Genomic DNA, 16,959 nt, shown 5'->3' with positions numbered 1-16,959 from the left:
GATGAAAACTTATATAAAAAGGTACAAAGATTAAACACTATATTCCCATATTAAGGAAAAGATTAAAGGATATCATCAGAGTTTTCCAAGTCTTAGTCAGTCCCTCTGAGATAGGTGGCAGGATGTAAACACAATGCTGTTTTTTAGACAGAAAGACTCCGTGTGTGTGCCTATTAATGCACTTAGCATTGTATCATGGGGTAAGCCAGAATGTATTTTTTTTAACTTTTATTTTGAGGTAAAGCTGATTCATTGTGTCCATAAGACACTCAGAAAACACTCTTGCCATTTCCAGACAAGCTGAAAGCTGGTACAGCATTAGCAAGTTACTGCTGAGAAAGAGATCATGTGTCCCTCAGAAGTGTGTGCTCCATCAATTCCCCCCAAACTAGGTGGCAAAGCAGATTCATTTTTCTCCTAATCATCTTGCTCCAGTGCGAAGTTCCTCATCCTTAGTGGGGAGTAACAGATATGCTGATGTAAAAAACGAACAGGCCAGTCACAGTGGCTCACACCTGTAATCCCAGCACTTTGGGAGGCTGAGATGGGTGAATCAATTGAGGTCAAGGAGTTCAAGGCCAGCCTGGCCAACATGGTGAAACCCCATCTCTACCAAAAAAATACGAAAATTAGCCAGGTGTGGTGGTGGGCGCCTGTAGTCCCAGCTATTCAGGAGGCTGAGACAGGAGAATCCCTTGAACCCAGGAGGTGGAGGCTGTAGTGAGCTGAAATTGTGCCACTGCACTCCAGCCTGGGGCATAGAGCAAGATTCTGTCTCAAAAAAAAAAAAAAGTGTTTTATTTTCCTTACTTTCCTACAACTTCCTCAGCATATAAAAGAATACACACAGTAACACTGGAAAGCCGAACAGTAGAGGGTCCCCACCACAGAGCAAAATTGCATGAGCCGAGGTCCACAACCAAGTTTTTACCTCTTCCCTCTCCTCCCATTCCACTGGTTACATCATAAGACACTAGGGAATATGGTTGTTGTTTCCTTGGGTAATCTGTTCTCAAGAACTTGCAAAACGGACCAGATTATCATGCCACCCATCATTTAAAAACCAAGAAAAACAATAGTTGGCTTCCAAGTAAAGACAAGAAGATAAGAAAGAAATCAATTTTAAAATTTCAGTTAGGAGCAATAAGTTCAGGACTCAGTGATCATACTTAACAGCAATGTACTATGTGCTAAAAGGGTAGATTTTAAGTGCTGTCACCACAAAAATGGTAAGTGTGTGAGGAAATGGAATATGATAATTAGCCTGATTCTGCCATTCCATAGTGTCTAGATATATGCCCAAGATATATGTTGGATATATATTGTACATGTTGTACAGCATAAATATATACAATTCAGCCGGGCGTGGTGGCTCAGGCCTGTAACCCCAGCACTTTGGGAGGCCGAGGCGGGCAGATCACGAGGTCAGGAGATCGAGACCATCCTGGCTAACACAGTGAAACCTTGTCTCTACTAAAAATACAAAAAAAAAAAAAAAAAAAAAAAAAAAATTAGCCTGGCTTGGTGGCAGGCACCTGTAGTCCCAGCTACTTGGGAGGCTGAGGCAGGAGAATGACGTGAACCCAGGAGGCGGAGCTTGCAGTGAGCCGAGATTGCGCCCCTGCATTCCAGCCTGGGCAACAGAGCCAAGACTCCGTCTCAAAAGAAAAAAAAAAAGAAAAAAAAAATATGCATATATATATATACATATACAATTCTATTTGTCAATTAAACATAAAAAATAAAAATAAATTGAGGTAAAGTACATAAATCATTATATTAATAAGAATTCATGCTCTCTTTCCCTTGAGAGCACCACTGAAGATCCTGGTGTCGCCATGGGCCGTCGCCCCGCGGGTTGTTACCGGTATTGTAAGAACAAGCCGTACCCAAAGTCTCGCTTCTGCCAAGGTGTCCTTGATGTCAAGATTCGCATCTTTGACCTGGGGCGGAAGAAGGTAAAAGTGGATGAGTTTCCGCTTTATGGCCTCATGGTGTCAGATGAATTTGAGCAGCTGTCCTCTGAAGCCCTGGAGGCTGCCCGAATTTGTGCCAATAAGTACATGGTAAAAAGTTGTGGCAAAGATGGCTTCCATATCCGGGTGTGGCTCCACTCCTTCCCCGTCATCCGCATCAACAAGACGTTGTCCTGTGCTGGGGCTGACAGGCTCAAATAGGCATGCGAGGTGCCTTTGGAAAGCCCCAGGGCACTGTGGCCGGGGTTTGCATTGGCCAAGTTATCATGTCGATCCTCACCGAGCTGCAGAACAAGGAGCATGTGATTGACGCCCTACGCAGGGCCAAGTTCAAGTTCCCTGGCCGCCAGAAGATCCACATCTCAAAGAAGTGGGGCTTCAACAAATTCAATGTGAATGAATTTGAAGACATGGTGGCTGAGAAGCAGCTCATCCCAGATGGCTGTGGGGTCGCCTACATCCCTAGTCATGGCCCTCTGGACAAGTGGCAGGCCCCGCACTCATGAGGGCTTCCACTGTGCTTCCCCCTCTTAATACTCACCAATAAATCCTACTTCCTGTCCATCTAAAAAATAAAACTAAATAAAAAATAGAATTCATGAAAATGTTTGTCCCTAGGCAACCTCAGTGCTTTAGATTGCTCTGAGATCCTACAGTTGAACACTAACTTGTTTAAACTTTATCTCATGCTGTATAGTATATGTCCTACTCACATTATAGACTAGAAGGCTCTGGCCTACACATCGAGCATCTAAGAGTGTTAGGTTACATTTAGTGTGGTGTTAACCCACGGGATCCCATGTTCTTCATCAATGTACTGCCATTTTGCTGAAGAGAAAGAATATGCAATCAATAAACTATGGACAACATCAAGCAATGAAAATATGCATGAGCCATTAAATACAGCACTTTCCTTAAAACTTAAAATGACCAGTGAATTGTGTTTGTCAAGAAAGGAAATTTTGATAAATGGAAAATTGACCTCATAACAATATCCCCAGTTATGTATGTATTTATTTATTTATTTTTGTATTTGATAAAGTTGCTGTGAACTCAAAACATTTTTGGGGACATTTCTTCCAGTACTTCCTTTTGTATCGAAAGAGGGAAAGAGAAAGAGAGAAAGAACATTTGAAAACTTCAGAAAGTGGAAACTGACAGCCACCTTTCTATAGAAAGGTAAAGGAATGAACCCTTTGGAAAGTTCATTCAGCATGGCAATGATGGATTAGTATGTTTTCATGTTATTAACATATCAGAGATGGCCTTACACTTCATAACTTAATATCTATATTATTCAGAGTCACCTTTCCTGCTACTTTTTCTCACTAACCAACAAATACACTATGCTTCATTTATTTATTTTAAATATTTTAAAGTATTTAAATGAATGCACTATGCTTTATTTGTTTAGATTGTATTTATTTTACTGTGTGGCTCACTACACAGATCCTCATGACCTGCAATCTCTGGTGCTAAGCTGACACTGTGTTTATTTTTTCTCCCAATCGACTTCTTTGTCTATGCAGTTTTCCTGTTATTATACGTTGGTAGTTTGAAAACTATCCAAGTCTTTTCCAAAGCCAGTTAATTGTCTTGTTTCAACACCAGAAATACATCTCGTGATGTGATCAGAATTTCACTATTATCAAAATATTCTTATCCGTGACAGAGAAAAATGGGACACCTTACAAAATCTCCAGTTCCTCTGTAATATGAGCTCTAATACACTGCTGCTTAATGTCTCTTTTACCCCACAAAGTTATTAATCTCCTTATAGGCAGCAAACTAACTTTCCTTTTACACCCAGGTTTTACCTGGCCCACAGTTTGTCAATTGCTTCTTTTTAAAAGATTTGAAAACTACCATATACTTTCTGAAATATACATTTTTGTAGCTTTTATTCTAAAATTACATTTGAAATATTAAACTGAAAAGGTACTTCTATTAAAATATTTCTCTAACTCCTTTTCTCTTTTGATACTTAACTTTGATTTTGTTGTTCATTTCATACATAAGTGTTTTGTCTTTCATAGAATACATATGTTATTGTACTTCTTAAATGACCCATTCACTACTGCCTTTAACAATTTGGAATGTTATATATTTATACATGTGAGTCATGACAATTATTATAGCTTACTATGTAAAATACACATAATCAAACTAAAGCTTTTCAAATAAAAATATAATTCTGATATTAGAACTCATTTCCGTCATATACTAAAACTTCTGGGAAAAGAAAAAGCTGAGTACATCATTATTCCAGCAAACTTACATTTTTTTCAAAGCTCTTTCTTAGAAGACATGCCAAAGATGTTTCGGATTAAAGCTTTATAAGCATTTATGAGGGCTGGGTCATTTTAGGGAAGCTTAAAAAGCAGTGAACTTCAGCATGTTTGCTGAACTTGGACAAGCCACTTAACCAATTTGGATATCCATTGGTAAATCCATTTGGATATCCTTGGTAAAATAAAGCTGGGACTTCTGGCCCTTTTTGAAATCTATTATTATAAAATAAATGAATAGATGCACTCAGTTATTAAAAGAAGGCCTTTTACTTTGATGAGTACTTAAATATATAGTATTAGTTTCAGTGGGAAATATGCCAATACCATTACTATCCTTCAACATTAACCAAAATAACAAATAATCATTGAATTATAAATATTTATAGAGAAAGTGAATGAAGTTTAATGCATTCTTAAAAGAAGGCATACTGCTACTTCAAGTAAAGTCTAATCTAAAATCCCACCCAAAGCAAACTACAAATATAACCATGACCTATTGAGTAATTCTAGAGAACTAGGAGCTCTATCATTTAACATTAATATAGGTTGAGAAAACAGAAAAGGGTAAATAAGTTTCTTTATCAAATTCCATTTGAAAAGTAATTTTAGTAGCTGTTAATTTTACTATTAAGTGCAAAAATTTCATAATACTTAAAATCAGCTCCATACATTTTGAAATATAATCACAATATCCCAGGTTTAGGAAAACAACCATTCACAATATCTTAGGACCACAGTTAAATACAAATATAAGCCATCTCATTGCCAAGCACTTTATTTTATACTTTATAGCATGTTTTCTTATCATGAAACAGTCAACATCTGTTGCCCAGGGGGCTCGGGCTCCACAGTCAGTACGTAAGAACATTATGCTAGATTTTTGTAGTAGCCATTAGGTTTTTGCACCTCCCATGCAAATTATATTTTCATTATTATAGTTCATGTTTAACTATCTATTGCCAGTTACATCAAATGCTTCATCAGCCTACTAACAAACCCAAACTACTGCATATGGTCATGCTATTTATCCCCTTAAAATTATGACATATTTTAAATTACCATAAATCTTGGCAACTAATTTGATGACAAATAAATCCCTAACTTAGTAAAAGTAATTGTTCCCCCACTGATAATCCCTGAGCACATTAAAAAGTAAACAAATTCTGATAAGAAGAAATACACAATAATCTTCTATGTATACACTATAGTAAATGAAATATTAATATTTTAGCTTCTGTTCTTTCTGTGGTTAAAAATAATGTTGAAGGAGTAACATCGGCAAGATAATGAAAAGGAAGTTTCCAGCACTCCTCACAGAAACATCAATTTAAACAACCATCCATGCATGAGAATACTTTGCCAAGAGCTAAGGAATCCATATGACAGATTACAACACCTGGGTAAAGTACAGAAATAAAGAAAGATGGATTGAAGATGGGAGTAAGGACAGTTTCACATTACTCACATCTCCTCTCCCCCAAGCCTGTTTCGCACAGCACAGTGCCAACAGTGATATCCTCCACAGAACGGAAGAAGAGTGAAGTTAACACATGACTTTACTGTGGTCTTTGCCACCATGCCCCTTCAGGGCCAGCTTTCAGACCCACCCCAGTGCCAGGCTAGCTCCTGCAGCCTCAGGATTCAGGCCAGCCCCTGTAGATGTTGGCCCCATACCTGCCTTCATAGACTCAGGCTCTGGGCCCATCCCAATGGACTTAGACTCCAGTCCTGTAACCATGAACACAGTTACTAGGTCCACCCCAGTGGACCCCAGCAACACACTAGACCCCATGTACCCAGGATCCAGGCTTATACCTGTAGGCCCGAGCTTCAGGCTTACCCCTGTGCACTGAGGCACTAGGCCCATCTACACAAACCCAAATTCCATGTCTGCCTACTCCTGGAGACCCAGGCCTCAGGCTGCACCTAGTGGACCCAAAAGCCAGGGCTACTCATCTGCTTATTGAGGTACCAGGCCAGCTGTTTCAAGGACTCCAGCAGCAAGTGTACACAGATATCCCAGAAACATCCTGCTCAGAATCTCTACATGGGCTGCTTGGTGAAGGACTCTCTTTGCTGAAGCCTGTCTGTAAAGACTAGAAGAGATGTGGCTGGGCATGGTGGTTCCTGCCTGCAATCCCAGCACTTTGGGAGTCTGAGGTGGGTGGATCACGCGGTCAGGAGATCGAGACCATCCTGGCTAACACGGTGAAACCTCGTCTCTACTAAAAATACAAAAAAAAATTAGGCAGGCATGGTGGCAAGCGCCTGTAGTCCCAGCTACTCAGGAGGCTGAGGCAGGAGAATGGCATGAACCCTGGAGGCGGAGCTTGCAGTGAGCAGAGATTGCGCCACTGCACTCCAGCCTGGGTGACAGAGTGAGACCCCGTTTAAAAAAAAAAAAAAAAAAAAAAGACTGGAAGAGGTGCTTACTTCTTCAAATACATAGATCATAATGCAAGACAAAAAAAAAGTCAAATAATCAGGGAAATCTGACATAACTAAAAGAGAAAAAAATAAAAGAACTAGTAACTAGCCCTAAAAAATAGAGATGTATGAACTGCCTGACAAACAATTCAAAATAATCCTCTTAAAGAAGCTCAGTGAACTACAGAAGAAAACAACCAAATAAAATCATTTAAAAAATACATGAACAAAGTTAGAAGTTTAAAAAAAAATAGAAACTATAAAAAAAGAACAAAACAGGAATTCTGGGACTGAAGAACATAATAACTGAACAGAAAAACTCCTTAGAAAGCTTCAAGAGCATCCAAATGTTCCTCAACTTACAATGTTACATTCAGTATACTCGTAAGTTGAAAATATTGTAAGTAAAAGATGCATTTAATACACCTAGCCTACCAAAAATCACAGTTTAGTCTAGCCCATATTAACTATGTTCAGAACACTTAAATTAGCCCATGCTGGGCAAACTCATCTAACACAAAGCCTATTTTATAATAAAGTGCCAAACATCTCATGTACCGCTTACTGCTAGCCTGGAAAAAGATCAAAGTTCAAAATTTAAAGTATAACAAAATTGTGATGGTGTTACACCATTGTAAAGTCAAAAAATTGTAAGTCAAACTACTGTAATTTGAGAAGCATTTGTACTTGATCAAACAGAAGAAAAAATCAGGGAGCTCAACAAGTCATTTGAGATTTGCCATTCAGCAGCACAGAAAGATAAAAGAATGAAAAATTGTGAAGAAAGACAACAGAAGTTACAGCTGAACATCAAGCAAACAATATATATATATTATGAAGATTCTGGAAGTAACAGAGAAAAAGAAAAGACTGAAAATTTATTTAAAGTAACAATGACAGAAAATTTCACAAATCTGGAGAGGAAAATGAACATCCAGATACATGAAGCCTGAAGAACCTCAGTTAGGTAGAATATAAAGAGATCTTCACCAGATATACTATAATCAAATTATCAAAAGTTGAAAATATAGTGTCATAAAAGCATACTGTATTTTTGACTCCTCAGAGAAAGAAAAAGTGACTCTTCACATGTAAAGGAACCCCTCATAAGGACTATAAGCAAATTTTCCAGCAGAAACTTTGGAAACCAGGAGAGAGTGAGATTATCCATTCAAAGTACTGAAAGAAAAAGAAAATCTGCCAATCAGTCCACCATACTCTGCAAATCTGACCTTTAGGAATGGAGAGATAAAAGATCTTCTCAGAAAAACAAAATCTGAGGGATTTCATTACAACCACAACTACCTGACAATAAATGACAAAAGCAGTTACTCGAATTAAAATAAAAGGATGTTAGCCAACAACTTGAGAATATGTAAAAATACAAAGCCCACTGTAAAGATAAGAATATAGTCCAATTCAAAATATTCTAATGTGTCAAGGATGGTGTAAAAATCACTTTTAACTGTAGTAGAAAAGTTAAAAGACAAAAGTATTAAAATAACTTTATGCTAATTTGTTAATGGATACATAGTATAAAAAAGATGTAAATTGTGACATTAATAACAAAAAATGTGGTGAGAGAAGGTAAATATAGAGTTTTTAGATGTAGCCAAAGTTATTATTGGCTTAAAGCAAACTGTTATAACTGAAAAAAGTTTTACATAAGCAACAAGGTAACCACAAAGAAAAAATTATGTGTAGTAGGTACGCGAAAGATAAAGAGAGAAGAATCAAAGCATACCACTGCAAAAAAAAAAACAAATTACAAGGAGAGCAAGAGAGGAGGAAAGAAGAAAAGAAACTAAAAAGCAATCAGAAAACAATTAAAAAAGTGGCAATAGTAAGTGAAGTAAATAACTGATTTAAATGTAAATGGATTATATTTTCTAACCAGAAGATACCGAGTGACTAAAATGAATGAAAAGACAGTATCTAACTATATGTACCATACAAGAGACTCACTGTATCTTTAAGGGTATACATAAGCTGAAAGTGAAGGAATGGAAAAATATTCCATTCACATGCTAACTAAAAGGGAGCATTAATTGCTATACTTATTTGAAACAAAATAGACTTTTAGTGGAAACTGTCACAAGAGACAAAGAAAGTCATTATATAATGATAAAGGGGTCAGCTCATCTCAAGAGCATATAACAATTGTAAATATCTGTGCACCCATTAATGGATCACTTAAATATACAAAACAAATGTTAAGAGAACTTGAGAGAAATAGGTAGCAGTACAATAAGTTGACACTTAAAAGAAAAGACTGTGTAAGGACCAGTCCGTAATGTAAATAAATACATAGTAGAGAGAACTGTCACTGCATGACTGTGAACTGTGGTCATATTTAGAGGTCCTAGGCCTTGGCATAAATTGGACTTGGAACAATATTGCCATATTTTCCAGCAAGTATCACTGGGACAAGTCATTCCAAGTTTTCTAAGTTGAGTTACATGTATGTTGAGCCTTTTATTGTCACATGTAATAGAGAATTCAACTCAAACCACCTTAAGAAAAGAAACAAAAACAAAAAGCAAAATGTAGAACTTATCCAGATAGCTGGTACCAAGGGAGAGTCAACCAAAACTTTCAAGCTTCAATTTTATCTATGTCTTGACTCTACATTGGATACCCTTTCTGTTTTCTCTCTTTTCCTACAGGCTTCCAAGTTCTGGTGATAATGTCCTTGCAAAATGACCCAGAAATATACCTTATATTTACAGCATCCCTTAGCAGAAAGGACAACTCTCTTTTCCCAATTGTTCTCTAAAAACTCACAATTGAGTCTCATTGCATTGTATTGGATACCATGTCCTCCAAAACAATCACTGTGACTAATGGCGTGCAAAATTTTAATGTCAGTGTCAGGATCACATTATCTCAAATGGACTTTGTGGAATTAACAGCATCCAATCTAGGAGGATGAACGCTTTACCCATAAGAAGGCCAATTTAACAGAATGGGTGGCCGGACACAGTGGCTCACGCTTGTAATCCCAGCACTTCGGGAGGCCAAGGCTGGTGGATCACGAGGTAAGGAGTTCAAGACCAGCCTGACCAACATGGTGAAACCTTGTCTCTACTAAAAATACAAAAAGTAGCTGGGAGTGGTGGCGCATGGCCTGTAATCCCAGCTACTCGGGAGGCTGAGGCAGGAGAATTGCTTGAACCCTGGAAGGCAGGGATTGTAGTGAGCTGAGATTGCGCCACTGCACTCTAGCCTGGGTGGCAGAGTGAGACTCCATCTCAAAAAATAAAAAAAAAAAAAGGCATACATTTGTCCAATATGCTTCCCTTTCAGATGAAATTGGAACAGAGAATAGAATAGCACTAAACTTTCTAGTGAGTAACACAACATCAGGGAATCAAGTCAATAAGGAAACGAATGAGGCAATTAGGTCTTGTTGACAATAGCTTCTGTTATATTTTAAAAGGTGTTGGCTATTTTTAGATCAGGTAGACAAATATATCTTTGATTGTTTGTCTAGCTTTCAGTTTCCCGGAGTATAAATCATCTAGGATATTTTAATTTGAATAAGTTTAAAGCAGTCAAAGTTTTTTTTTTATGAAACGTAATCTTCATTTCAAAGTTTAATTTAAGAAGTATTACACTTGAGCTCCTGTATACTATTTATAAAGAATGACAAATCTTGCTTAGAACAAGCCTAATTTTTAAGAAGAAATTGGACTTCCAGCAATGCTATCATTATTAAAATTCTATTTTAAGAGATACATACCACTCTCCACTCCATAGTTATTATTCATACTTAATTACATAAATGTATTAGAGATTAAATGTTTCAATTTCCAAACAATTACCATTAGTTTATAATTTAGCATATGTATTGAGTTTAAATGTAAACTCCACCTTTAATATTATACTTATTATCGTAACTAAAAATGCATCGTAACTGATACCTTCTGCAGACCTAGGTAGACTTAATGTAAGAGTAGAAGAGTGCCGGGCATGCTGGCTCACACCTGTAATCCCAGCACTTTGGGAGGCTGAGGTGGGCGGATCACGAGGTCAAGAGATCGAGACCATCCTGGCTAACACGGTGAAACCCCCTCTCTACTAAAAATACAAAAAATTAGCCAGGCGTGGTGGCAGGTGCCTGTAGTCCCAGCTACTTGGGAGGCTGAGGTAGGAGAATGGCATGAACCCGGGAGGTGGAGCTTGCAGTGAGCCGAGATGGCGCCACTGCACTCCAGACTGGGAGAGAGAATAAGACTCCGTCTCAAAAAAAAAAAAAAAAAAAAAAAGCGTAGAAGAGTAGTTAATATTTAACAACATTTCAGGTAAATACACATAAAACTATATAATTATCCCTTATCTTAATCTCTATGATTTTTTTTCTTTAATGAGTTAACTGTCAACCTTGCAACTTTCATATCAACTCAAGAAAAGAGGAGGTCGTTGTTCACTGACTAAAGAACAATGCAAATAATGTTTATTTTACTGTATACAGTGATAGATGTGTATAATTATTTATTTCATTAATAGGTTTAAATATTTGATTCTATTGACCCAGAGGGCATTTTAATTACATGGGAAACCAACAGCAGCCATATGAAGTCAATAAATCTTATGTCACATGACAAAGAAAAAAGAGTGAATCAAAAACAATATCACATCCCTGGAGGGAAGCCAGAGATTAGTGCCACCCTCAAGGACTTGAAAGACACGGGAGAGGTGATTCCACTCCCTGTTCAAATCTTCTATTTGGCCTGTGCAAAAGACAAATGGGTCTTGGAGAATGACAGTGGATTATCATAAGCTTAACCAAATGCGACTCCAATTGCAGCTGCTGTACCAGATGTGGTTTCATTGCTTGAGCAGATTAACACATCTTCTGGTACCTGGTATGTAGCCATTGATTTGGCAAATGCCTTTTTCTCCATTCCTGCCCAGAAGGCCCACCGGAAGTAATTTGCCTTCAGCTGGTAAAGTCAGCAATAAACTGTCACTGTCCTACTCCAGGGGTATATCAACTCTCCAGCTTTGTGCCATAATCTTGTTTGCTGAGATCTTGATTGCTTTTCCCTTCCACAAGATATCACACTGGTCCACTGCATTGATGATGTTATGCTGATTGGATCCAGTGAGTGATAAGTAGCAAAACACACTGTACTTATGGGTGAGACATTTGAATGCCAGGGGATGGGAAATAAATCTGACTAAAATTCAGGGACCTTCTACCTCAGTAAAATTTCTAGGGGTCCAGTGGTGTGGGGCCTGTTGAGATATGCCTTCTAAGGTGAAGGATAACTTGCTACCTTTGGCCCCTCCTACAACCAAGAAACAGGCACAATGCCCAGTGGGCCTACTTGGATTTTGGAGACAACACATTCCTCATTTGGATGTGTTACTCTGGCCCATTTATTGAGTGACCCAAAAGGCTGCCAGCTTTGAGTGGGGTCCAGAACAGGAGAAGGCTCTGCAACAGGTCCAGGCTGCTGTGCAAGTCTACTACTCCACAATGGAGATAAGGAAGAGTATGGGTGGAATACAGGAGATCCCTTAGGGCATCTCTTAGTATTACCAAGCCGTGTGATTAAGGTCAATGGGAAACTACAACAGCCCAATCTGGGAAGGACTACAAATGGCCCAGACTCTTTAGAAATGAAGGTTTGGGGTCACTTCACCAGGTAAAAATCCATGACTGCTGAGGTGCTTGCTGAAGGCAAACAGAATATAGAATGAGTAGTAGAAGAAGGTAGTCATCAATACCAGCTATGACCACATGACCAATTGTAGAAAAGAAGACTATAATTGTAATGAGTATTTCCTTCTTATTTTGTTAAGAACATGTTTGTGCATGTATACACTTGTACTAACATATCTTCATTTTATTTCCTTTCTTTTTTCTTTGTCATGTGACATAAGATTTATTGACTTCATATGAGAATTTAAGTGCTGTTAACTTTATGTCATAGCATCTAGGTTGGACATGGATGCGTTTTGGTTGTACAAAGGATAGCTGTATTACGTTAGGCATAATTATGACCGTATTATTGTCTTTATTTGAAGATTATGTATGATTTCAGGAGGTGTATATGGGTTCAAGTCAACAAGGAGTGGACTTGTGATGGTTATTACTGAGTGTCAATTTGATTGGATTGAAGGATGCAAAGTATTGTTCCAGGTGTGTCTGTGACGGTGTTGCCAAAGGAGATTAACATTTGAGTCAGTGGACTGGGAGAGGCAGACACACCCTCAATCTGGGTGGGCACCATCTAATCAGCTGCCAGCGTGGCTAGGATAAAGCAGACAGAGGAACGTGGAAGGACTAGACTGGCTAAGTCTTCCAGCCTTCATCTTTCTCCTGTGCTGGATGTTTCCTCTCCTCAAACATTGGACACCAAGTTCTTCAGCTTTTGGACTCTTGGGCTTACACCAGTGGTTTGCCCAGGGCTCTTGGCCCTTTGACCACAGACTGAAGGCTGCACTACCAGCTTCCCTACTTTTGAGGTTTTGGGACACAGGCTGGCTCCCTTCTCATCAGCTTGCAGATGGCCTATTGTGAGAGTTCACCTTGTGATCGTGTAAGTCAATACTCCTTAGTAAACTCTCCTTCACATATACATCTATCTTATTAGTCCTGTCCCTCTAGAGAACCCTGACTAATACAGAGCTAGATTTAGGACTCATGCTTGGGTTTGTGTGACAATGACAAGGAAGTCGTATAATACAATTCCAGTGGGTTCTCCCATGAAAATCGCTAGGTTTTATGTGATTAAAAATTGAATGTAATTTAAAAAATAGTTAAATCATAATGAATTTAAATATAGTGTTCAGAAATTCCAAGTGATGAATATGGATAGTTTGAGGAAGAAGAGATTGGGTCATTCAGCTACTTAATTTTGTCCAGTACGATAGGACTTGATAAAAGAAAAACTTCAGACAAATTAAATTTAAGGGAGTTTAAGTGAGCAATGAATGATTCACAAATTAAGCAGCCCCCAAATCACAGCAGATTCACAGAGACTCCAGCACAGCCATCGTCATGTGGTGGAAGAAGATTTATAGACAAAAAAAGAAAAATTATGTACAGAAATTGGAAGTGAGTTACAGAATGCCTGGATTGGTTACAGCTCGGCATTTGCCTTATCTGAACACAGAATAAACACTCAGCAATGTGTAAATAATTGAAGTATGGTGGCTGAGATTGGCCAGGACTTAGCTATTATTACAGGCACATATTCCTAAGGTAGGTTTTTAATCTTCTCTGACTCTTAAACTAGGTTATGGTTCATCCACAACGACTCAAATATAGAAGTACAGAGTCCTTCTCAGGCAATATTTAGTTTGCTTTAACAGACTGTACAGTTAAACTGTACAGAAACCATATCAATTGAAAATTAGTAAAAGTAACTGAGAATATATACTCTGGATAAAAATAGGGTGATTCTACCATCTTCAAACAATACCTACTAACTTATGGGAATAGACAGAAACTACTTCTGGGAAGCTCAAAGCCACAATTGAAAAGTACAGATGAGAATAACAGAAAGGCAGATTATAGTACAAGAAAGAACTTTCTAACAACTCTTCCAGCTCAACAGTGGAACAAACTGATTGGGAAGTTAATGACCTTCCCAGAACTGGAAGGAATGGATAAAGAAACGTATTTATTAAACAAATATTGTTCTGGTCTCTATAATGGGAATGTTAAATATATTACCTTGCAGAATCCCCAGAACCACATGAAATGCCTAATATTACCCTCATTTAAATGAGGAAAACAGACCCAGAAGGTTTCCCCAGATCTCAGAGCTAAGAATTGCAGTGAATATGTAAAGCCAAGTGTATCTGACTCCTAAGTGTACAGTGCAAAGACTGAAACAAGCAGAAATGGGTTGGGTACCTACTGAAAACATCATAAAAGAGATGAGTTCCCTAGCTGATGACAAGTAGACTAGATGATCCTTACAGTCTTTTTAAAGTTTGAAATAGTATGGCTTGTTAAGGGGCAGAGGTTTAAGTTTAATTTCAATCTGACATGCAAATTGTTTGCAAGCCTACTCTATTTAACTGTGTCCAGGACTGGTTAATAATATCACTGGTATTACATATAGAATATACAATATACTGACTATTTCACTGGTATTATATATAAAGTATATATTACCTGTATTATATATTAAATGTACATATGTATACAAGATATACATATATATCATATGTATGTATATATCACATACATATATATCAGATATATATATCACATATATTTGCTATATAATATAGGTGAGATGTATAATATTATGTATAATATATATTATTTATATATACATATTTTATATAATATATATAATACATGTGTTATATATATCACCTGTATTATATAGCAAATATATGTACATAAAATGCACATATATATATACATATATGTGTGTGCGTATGTGTACATAAATGTGTGTGGGTGTGTATATATATATGCATATATATATAATCACTAGAGCTATCCTGCCTGGCATGGACTCTTTGATAGAGGTTAGCATTCTTCCAAGAAAATTTTCAACATAAAAGCCCGCTGAGCTTTACTTGCCTAACACCGTCTTTCACAGCTTTGTCAGCTTCATGAGTAGTAATCCCTCAGCTGAAGGAAGGGTCAGAATCAGTAAGCCATTCCTTGTGTGGAAATTGACAGCAAGGCACAATACGCTCCACACTAATTAGGAATACAAAACTTAGCATTCTTATAGTAATTGGCAAGTCTCCAAGTAAGCTGAGGGTTACTGACAAAAGTTGCTTGTTTTGTTTTTCACTCTGTCTCATTTAAAGATGGAAACTTCTCGTAGATATTGCTTTATGGACTTTTGCATATGCATGTGCAAAAGTCTTTTTCTTATAAGCCATTAAAATGACATCATATTTAGCATTATTTTGAAATTTCAGTGAAGCATGTTAGTTGAAATCAAAGCATGCTTCAGGTAACATGTAGCACAGGTTATGCTTTCTGAAATGGCATTTGGGTATAAGCCTGAATGATGTGATGAACCGTGTATACAGAGAGCTGGAATGGGCAAAGAAGGAGACATGAAGGAACTTAACTAGAAAAGATGACAAATGCTTTAATAGTAGTTGTATTTGTTGTTCAAAAATTAAAACACAAATTGATTTTTATTTTTCTTCTTGGAATATGTTCTCAATGTAAGCAAATGCAACTGTGGAGAAACAAAGAAAAAGAAGTAAAAATAGATTTAAAATGGCTATTTTCAGATAGCATTTTATTTGGTTGGAAGACAGAAAAAAAAATCATAGAAACAGGAAGAGGATGCTTGGGGAGTACAAAAATGAGCAAAGAAGGGAGAGCAAGGATGATTCCTGTTTAATAGCAAGTGTAATGATGCTTTTAAAATCTTTCCCTGCTACTACTCTAACTTGAACCTTCCCAACTGTATGAAACAAGATAACCTATTTTCTCAATAACCCTGTTATACTTGTTTCAATTTGTTATGTAATCTTTTATTTTTCAACTGCATTTACAATGGTTACAGTCAAAGGACACTTCAGTCTTCTAACAAGCCTTTATGTTCTCTGTCTCAGTAAATATATTAGAAGTGGCTATGCTGGTATATCTATCACTTAGGCATATGCATTCCCAGTCCTCTTTGCTTCCTGCATGCATAATCTCACTTTTCCTTTGCCAGGGAACAGTCCTGCCTTTGGCTGAGTCAGAACATCTGGATCCTGATCTCATGGCCCTTGGAAGATAAGCAGAAAATAAAATTGTTCTGAATTCCCAATGTCTTCCCTAATAAGCATTTTATAAGAGAATTATAGTCTCTTCGGGGAATGGAAAATGATTGAAATGACCACATTCAATCCTAGGCTGAAGCTGTAATTCTGAACTATCTGAGAAAGTGGAGCAGGACTGCAAGCAGTTCAGGGGGCCCTGACATTCATGCTGAAACTGAAGGAGTGACAGCAAGAATCAATCAGAAAAAGATTAAAAGTTTTGGCACTCAGAAAAAGATGTATCTTGGCAAATTAGCAAATTTTCATCAAATCACTGAAACAAGCCTATTTGGAAAACATGAAATGCTGGATAACAAAATTTTAACTGACCCACTTTACATGCAAAGAAGAAAACATCTGGTTAGCAGAAATTCCTTTCATGTACCCTCAAGTTTAGAAAATATGGCTATATAAAGTTGATATTTTTCTGTTTAGAAGAAAAATAGTAAATTATTATAGTAACTAGATAATTTAAACGTCTAAGCTAATCTACTGGTTCAAATTAAATGCGCATT

General features: G+C 37.4%; 1 pseudogene; it reads left to right on the top strand.

Annotated features, from left to right (window-relative positions):
• Positions 1–1,012: 1,012 nt before the first annotated feature.
• Positions 1,013–2,771, top strand: LOC100993703 (large ribosomal subunit protein uL16-like; annotated as a pseudogene).
• The last annotated feature ends 14,188 nt before the right edge of the window (positions 2,772–16,959 follow it).

This window comes from Pan paniscus, chromosome 22 (genome assembly GCF_029289425.2).
Source record: "Pan paniscus chromosome 22, NHGRI_mPanPan1-v2.0_pri, whole genome shotgun sequence".
NCBI classification, from domain to species: domain Eukaryota; kingdom Metazoa; phylum Chordata; class Mammalia; order Primates; family Hominidae; genus Pan; species Pan paniscus.
The sequence above is the reverse complement of the archived record's forward strand: the minus strand, read 5'-3'. Positions and strand labels throughout refer to the sequence as shown.